Source organism: Mesoplodon densirostris, chromosome 20 (assembly GCF_025265405.1).
Source record: "Mesoplodon densirostris isolate mMesDen1 chromosome 20, mMesDen1 primary haplotype, whole genome shotgun sequence".
In the NCBI taxonomy this organism is placed as follows: Eukaryota; Metazoa; Chordata; class Mammalia; order Artiodactyla; family Ziphiidae; genus Mesoplodon; species Mesoplodon densirostris.
Genome location: NC_082680.1, coordinates 32,971,837 through 32,979,916, shown reverse-complemented (window position 1 = coordinate 32,979,916; position 8,080 = coordinate 32,971,837). Strand labels below are relative to the sequence as shown.

The following is an 8,080-nucleotide window of genomic DNA, read 5'->3' as shown; positions in this document are numbered from 1 at the left end:
TTTTCTCTTTCTGACTTCATTCTGTATGACAGACTCTAGGTCCATCCACCTCACTACAAATAACTCAGTCTCGTTTCTTTTTATGCCTGAGTAATATTCCATTACATATATGTGACCTATCTTCTTTATCCATTCGTCTGTTGATGGACGCTTAGATTGCTTCCATGTCCTGACTATTGTAAATAGAGCTGCAATGAACATTGTGGTACATGACTCTTTTTGAATTATGGTTTTCTCAGGGTATATGCCCAGTAGTGGGATTGCTGTGTCATATGGTAGTTCTGTTTTTAGTTTTTTAAGGAGCCTCCATACTGTTCTCTATAGTGGCTGTATTAATTTACATTCCCCCCAACAGTGCAAGAGGGTTCTCTTTTCTCCACACCCTCTCCATCATTTATTGTTTGTAGATTTTTTGATGATGGCCATTCTGACCAGTGTGAGGTGATACCTCATTGTAGTTTTGATTTGCATTTCTCTAATGATAAGTCATGTTGAGCATCTTTTCATGTGTTTGTTGGCAATCTGTATATCTTCTTTGGAGAAATGTCTATTTAGGTCTTCTGCCCATTTTTGGATTGGGTTGTTTGTTTTTTTTGATATTGAGCTGCATGAGGTGCTTGTGTATTTTGGAGATCAATCCTTTGTCAGTTGCTTTGTTTGCAAATATTTTCTCCCATTCTGAGGTTTGTCTTTTCGTCATGTTTATGGTTTCCTTTGCTTTGCAAAAGCTTTTAAGTTTCATTAGGTTCCATTTGTTTATTTTTGTTTTTATTTCCCTTTCTCTAGGAGGTGAGTCAAAAAGGATCTTGCTGTGATTTATGTCATAGAGTGTTCTGCCTATGTTTTCCTCTAAGAGTTTGATAGTGTCTGGCTTTACATTTAGGTCTTTAATCCATTTTTAGTTTATTTTTGTGTATGGTGTTAGGAAGTGTTCTAATTTCAAAAATATGGAATGCTTCACGGATTTGCATGTCATCCTCGCACAGGGGCCATGCTAATCTTCTCTGTATCGTTCCAATTTTAGTATATATGCTGCCAAATTGAGCCCCTCTAATGTTTTTCTACTCTCTATTTTATCTACCTCTACTCTAATGTTTGTTATTTTCTTCCTTCTGCTAGCTTTGGGTTTAGTTTGTTCTTCTTTTTCTCATTCCTTGAGTTGTAGAGTTAGGTTGTTGATTTGAGTTCTTTCTTGTTATAGCTATAAATTTCCACCTTCGCATAACGTTTGCTGTATCATGTAAGTTTTGATATGTTATATTTTCATTTTTACACATCTCTAAGTAGTTTCTAATTTTCCTTGTGATTTCTTCTTTGATCTATTCGTTGTTTAAAAGTGTGTTGTTTAGTTTCCACAGTATTGTGAAATTTTCAGCTTTCTTTATGTGTTTTTTTTTAAATTTCTAACTTCATCCTGTTGTGGTCAGAGAAAATATCTGTCATAACTTTATATGATATCATTTTTTGTCTACTGAGACTTAATTTGTGTCCTAACATATGGTCTACCTGGAAAATGTTCCATGTGCACTTGAGAAAAATGTGTATGCTGTTGTCATTGGGTGGAATGTTCTGTATATTCTTGTTAGATCTAGTTGGTTTTTTGGGAGTGAGGCATTGAAGTCTCCATTATTGTAGAACTCTCTATTTCTCCCTTCAAATTCTGTCCATTTTTGCTTCATGTATTTTGATAGTCTGTCATTGGGTGTGCAAATGTTTATAATTGTTATATCTTCTTGCTCTACTGAGCCTTTTATTAATATATAATATCCTTCTTTGTCTTTTGTAAACTTATATGATTTAATGTCTACTTTGTCTGATATTAGTATAGCCAGTCCTGCTCTCTTTTGGTTACTATTTGCATAGAATATGTTTTTCCATCCTTCTCATTTCAACCTATTTGTGTTTTGGAGTTTCAGATGAGACTCTTGTAGACAGCATATAGCTGGGTCATGTGTTTTTATCCATTCTACCAAGCTCTGTCTTTGTTGATAATAAGGGACTTACTTCTGTCATTGTGCTGTTTGTTTTCTATATGCCCTATAGCCATTTTTTCCCTCATTTCCTGCATTACTGTCTTCTTTTGTGTTCTGTTGATTTTTGTAGTGAAATGTTTAAATTCCTTCTTAATTTCCTTTTGTGTATACTCTATAAACTATTTTATTTGTGGTTATCATGGAGATTGCATTTAACATCCTAAAGTTATAACATTCTAATTTGAATTTATTACAGCTTAATTTCAATAACGTACAAAAACTCTTCTTTTACAGCTTGGTCCCCACCCCTTTTGGTTATTGTTATCACAAAATTACATCTGTATACCTTGTATGCTGAAAAACATAAACTAATAATTCTTTTAAATGTACTGGCCTCCTAAATTATGCAGAAAACAAGATCTGGAGTTACAAACCAAAGTTACAGTAATACTAGCTATTACACTAATAATTGTTGTTTTCTTTAAATGTATTAGTCTCTTAAATCATGTAGAAAACAAAAAGTACAGTATCATTGTTACCATGATACTAGATTCTACAATTGTCCATGTAGTTACCTTTAATGAGATCTTTATTTCTCCATATGGCTTCAGTTTACTGTCTAGTGTTCTTTCATTTCACTCCACAGGATTCCCTTGAGCATTTCTTGTAGGGAAGGCTAGTGGTCATGAACTCCTTCAGCTTTTTAAAATCTGGGAATGCCTTGATTTCTGCTTCACTCTAAAGGACAGTTTTGCCAGATATAAGATCCTTGGTTGACAGTTTTTTTCTTTGAGCACTTTGAATAAATCTGCCCACAGTCTTCTGGCCTCCAAATTTTTTGATGAGAAATCTGCAGATAATCTTATTGAGGATCCCCTTGTATGTGACTATTCACTTACCTTGCTGCTTTCCAGATTTTCCCTTTGTCTTTTGAAAGTTTGATTATAATGAGACTGTGTGGGTCTCTTTGACTTCCTTTTACTTGGAATTCATTGAGCTTTTTGGATGTTTATATTCATGTCTTTTATCAAATTTGGGAAAGTTTAAGCCATTATTTCTTCAGATATTCTCTCTGCCCCTTTCTCTTTCTCTTCTTTTACTGGGATTTCCACAGTGTGTATGTTGGTCCTCTTGATGGTGTAGTGTCACACTTTTCTTTAATCTTCTTTCTTTCTGTTCTTCAGCCTTGATAATTTCCATTGTCTTATCTTCAAGTTCACTGATTCTTCCTTCTGCCTGCTCAGATCTGCCTTTGAACCTCTCTAGTGAATTTTTCACTTCAGTTATTGTACTTTTCAGCTCCAGAATTTCTTTCTGGTTTCTTTTTGTGTTTCCTATCTCTTTATGGATATTTTCATTTTGTTCACACATTATTTTCTTGACTTTCTCCACATCTTCCTTTAGTTCTCTGAGCATCTTTAAGACGGTTGTTTTAAAGTCTTTGTCTAGTATATCTGCCATTAGGTCTTTTCCAAGGACAGTTTCTGTTGATTTTTTTCCCCTTTGTTTGAATGGGCCTTGTGATTTTGTACTAAACACTGGACATTTTAATCTAATGATGTGGTAACTCTGGAAACTGTCAGATTCTCCCCTCCCCCAGGGTTTGATGTTTTCTGTTGTCGTCTTTTGACTATTATAAGCTGTCTCTGTGCCAAGGATCAGCCTGAGTTGTAAACTTAATGTCTTCTCAGGTCTTTTCTGAGCCTTTCCCTGAGCATGCACAGTCACTTTTAAATTTTCTCTGTATAGTAAGCTGTTTTTGAATGTCCTAGTCTTAAAGTTCAGTCTCCCAAAAGAAGAAAAGCAAAAAATGATGGGAGGGGGAAAGGATGGGATGGCCCTTTAAATCTTCTGGCATTCACTTCAACCTGAAGGGGGAGGAACATGAACCAATGAGGGGAGGTGCAACAACAATGACTTCACCCTCTTTGTCTGTACCTCTGTGGTCAGCAGTCAGAGCACAGGTCCCCAGTATTTGGGGGACAGGGTCCTTTTACCCACTCCAGCTCCCACAAGTTGTGTGCAAGCTGCACAGCCTCTTGCCATGTGCCTGGGAGTGGGGATGTGTAACTGCTGATGAGTCAGGAGCTGAAGTTGGTTGCAATTGACTGCAATTTGCCTCCAAGCCTTCTGCCAGAAGTTGCAAGCCTTCAACAGACTCCAGAGTTCCAAAATAGTTACATCAGGTTGATTCTGCCATTGTAGTTGTTGTCTGGGTGGAGAGACAGATTCCTGGTGCTTCCTCCTCCACCATCTTCCCAGAATCCTCCCTTCAGAAGCTGCATTCTGACGGGGGAAGTCAAAGCTTCAACAGAACCTGGCCAGATTCTTTGAAACTGCCTTAAAGTAACAAAAGTATTGCTGGTCTTCCCTGATGGCGCAGTGGTTGAGAGTCCACCTGCCGATGCAGGGGACACGGGTTCGTGCCCCGGTCCAGGAAGATCCCACATGCCGCGGAGTGGCTAGGCCCATGAGCCATGGCCGCTGAGCCTGCGCGTCCGGAGCCTATGCTCCTCAACGGGAGAGGCCACAACAGTGAGAGGCCCGTGTACCGCAAAAAAAAAAAAAAAAAAAAAAAATAGTATTGGTGAAAGTGAACTTCCACACACTCTTTATCGAATGCACTGTGTGGATTTCCCTGCACACACTCAGGTATTCTCATATACGAGATAAAAAGAGTATGCCCCGAAGTTTTGCTGTGACCTTCCAGGCCTCCTCACTGAGCGAATGCTGAGAGCCTTCGTCATTAAGCAAAGAGCCCTGGTTCCAATTTGACCTGATTCTCAGCTTCCCACACTGTCCATCTGCTGCTAATGTGGCTCCTTATTGCCTGTCCTGGGAAGGGCTTCTCCCTCTGTGCAGAACCATAACTCTGCTCTTCCCCAGAGGAGGGACTCTTACAACCTTCTTTTGGATGATGGACTAACTTTCTGAGTGAAATGCAAGCTGAAAGTAGTGCCCTCCCCTCATGCCCCCTACGTACTTACCTTTGACCTGGTCGCAGTCCAACACGCTCTAGTCTCGTTCTATGGTTAAATGTCTGTATTCTGCTACCCAGTGACACTGTACATAGCCTGTGTCCTCCAGCATCATCTCCTAATAAAGCACAAGCCCATGTCCCAATAATTCTCCACAAAGCACCAATCTCACAGCACCTATGTAAACAGCTGCTCAACACAGTTAAAAAAGATTTTTTCAATCAGAAAAGAAAAACGTGCTCATTAGAAGAAATATGAGAAATACATAAAAGGAGAAAAAGGGTATCACTATGAATTTCACCACTGTTAACAGTTGAAATACTGTATTAAGTTTAACGATTCAGAAAAATATGGAGTAATTAAGTCACTCCCTAAAATATCTCATGTTAATATTTTGTCATAAAAGGTTTACAGGGTCCTTTAATTTTATAAAAGAAATGGAAGATGGCAAATAAAGTTGAGGTGGCTTTTTTCCTTCCCAGGTCATGTTCCAGGCCCTCCCCAGAGGTAACTACTCTCATGGGGGCAGGGGAGGGTGGGGAAGGAGAACAGAAGGAGAAAGGTAAGCACAGGAGTCCTACACAGACAGCCAACGAGGAAGCCAAGCTTTGGGCAGCCTCTTGGCAGCACGCTCAGCCAAGCCTGCTCCAAATGAAGCCCAGGCACCTTGACACTGGGCTCAGGGTGTCCATCCTGAAGGCCAGGCCTTGAGTCAAAGCGTGGAGTTCCATTTGCCATTTAGCAGTGCTTATGTTTGTTTCCCAGAGCTTGGGATACAAGCCATTTGGGGAACAAAAGGGAGATTTGGGTCAGGGCTTGGACCACCAGGGAGCTCCCAAGCTGGCTTTGCTCCTGGTTCAAGTGTAGCTCACATCCAGGACCCATGCCAGGTCTCTGTGGGGTCGTTTCCATGGGCCTCAATAGACCCACATCAGAATTCCAGAGCAGAGACGCGATCCCCCAAACAGAAAGTGACCTTCTGAACAGAGTGTGTCCACTTCTGTGTGAGCGTTCCCATGTCTTCCCCCACCCCCTGCCGCCTGGAAGCTCCTCCTTGACTCCATCACCTTGCTCCCTGATGGGGGGCGCACGTGGGAGCCTGGTCTCTCCTGTAGGCATCAGAGGGGAGGGGCGTTGCCTGGAAACCTGGTGGCGCCTGCTCCTCCTTAGAGGAAACAGACTGTGAGGGACCATGGGGCCACCGCATTCTTTTTCTGGGCTGTCTTGTCCGGCTCCAATTTGTGACGCTTCCATTTATGAAACAGGGCAGAGCAGCCCCCGCACTCAGCCTCCGCGGAGCACCGTGGTGAGTGGCTCAGCACTGCCTTTGCCAAATGCCCGGTGTTTTGAAAAAAATCAAGTTCCTTGTAGCTGGCAGCTGGTATGTTATTATCCCCTGGGGAGGTTGTCAAAAGGCCACATTTCTTAGTATGGAATTATCCTCTAATTAAAATTTAAACCAGTTTAGTGAGAAAGACACCTGAAGCCTCAGACTCTCCAAAGCTTAAGAACCCATATTTTACTCCAGACCATGTGACTTGCCCAGGATCATGAGATGAATAAAAGTCACAATGTCTATGGGGCTGCCAATGAATTCCTTTACATTTTGGTCTTTTCAAGTGAAAAACTGAAATGTAAAATATATTACTATTAAAATGTATATCTCTTTCATGGATGAGGCACTAAAGATTGCTTATATGATAAACAATATTTTTATAATAATTTTAGATAGCACTGTACTGTTTTCAAATTAAATACACGTAATCCACTTACTTGTTTTGATTTTCGGCCTCTGCTGCCTGCTTATAATAGAAGGGAACTCCCTGGCAGCCCCTAGTTTAATTTCCAGTGTCCTGTCCTTTGGGGACCTGCTTCTGGAGCTGTTCTTCTTTTCCAAAAGAGAAGAGAGCTTTCTTTCACAGCTCTGAAGCATAGTTTCCAGGGGTAATAGATTGAACCACATGAAATTGCCATTTTTGTAAGTCAGAAACAGTGGGTTACTGGTAACTTCATATGGTCCAACCTAATATTTTGGTCTAAACGAAATCTGTGAGCAAAAGTGCATGCCATTCACTAAAAGTTCACCTTGTTTGAATCCTCCTTTGATGGACTTCAAGAAAGTGAAAACTGTTCCAAATGCTTTAAAAGTATTAGCTCTTTTAGTCGTCCCCCCCCCACCCCCGCTTAAACTCATGAAATGTAGCCCTCTTATTAGCCACCTTTCACAAATGAGGAAACCAAGGCCCAGCAGATTCAATAAATTGCCTTCTCTCATCAGTTAGGATGTGACCAAGCCAGCTTTGGGCCTGGGCAGTCTGGGTCTGAAGCCTGTGCCTTTTGCTCTTCTAGAATGCCTTCTCACTGAAGGAAACCGGAGAGTGGAGAGCTAATGGGAGTGGGCAGTGGCTAGGAAAAATAACTTGCCTGAATGTCCAGAGGGGTTGGATATTTTCAGCTAAAAGAAAAGGTAAATTCTCAATAGAGCTCCCAGTTAGCACTCTAGAGACTGGGCAGTGGCGGGGCTCATTTATAGAACAGCAATGTCCTCAAGGGCCAAATTGCCTCTATCTTTATGTTCAGTCATCCTCCACACTCTGGCTTGTTTGCTAGGCTGATTCTCCTCATGGGCCCCAAATGGCTGCAGTGGTTCTGGGCTTCATATATCAACCGCAATATCCAGGCAGAAGGAGGGAATCAACCCTGTCTTATGTCCCATTTTAAGACTGAAGAAACCTTCCCAGGGTCCTCAGAAGATTTCTCACATCTCATGGTCTCACAACCACGCTTAAACCAATGATTTAGCAAAGGGAATGAGACAGCCATATTGGGCTAGACAAAACTAAGGTGCCCCCTTGGGGCTGGAGAGGGCCCTGGACTGCTCTGAAGGTCAAGGCCACTCAGAGGAGGGGGAAACAAAACTGGGTTCTGTTAGATGGAGGGAGGTGGGGGGTGGCTGCCACAGGTGTGTTCAGAGTTGGGCGGTAGAAAATGGGGCCAAAAGTTTGGAATCGGCTAGAGGTGGAGCCAGAATGAGGACTAGTGTGAGTACATGAGGAAAGCTTAGGCAATTCAAACAGCCTTGAGTATTCATGACCAATTTTATTGGATTGGTAGGTATTTGATAAGTGC

General features: G+C 41.4%; 1 non-coding gene across 1 annotated transcript; it reads right to left on the bottom strand.

Annotated features, from left to right (window-relative positions):
- Nucleotides 1-941: 941 nt before the first annotated feature.
- On the bottom strand, nucleotides 942-1,048 carry LOC132481394 (U6 spliceosomal RNA). The gene has a single exon (XR_009530816.1). It is a non-coding gene; the product is annotated as a U6 spliceosomal RNA (small nuclear RNA).
- Nucleotides 1,049-8,080: the final 7,032 nt, after the last annotated feature.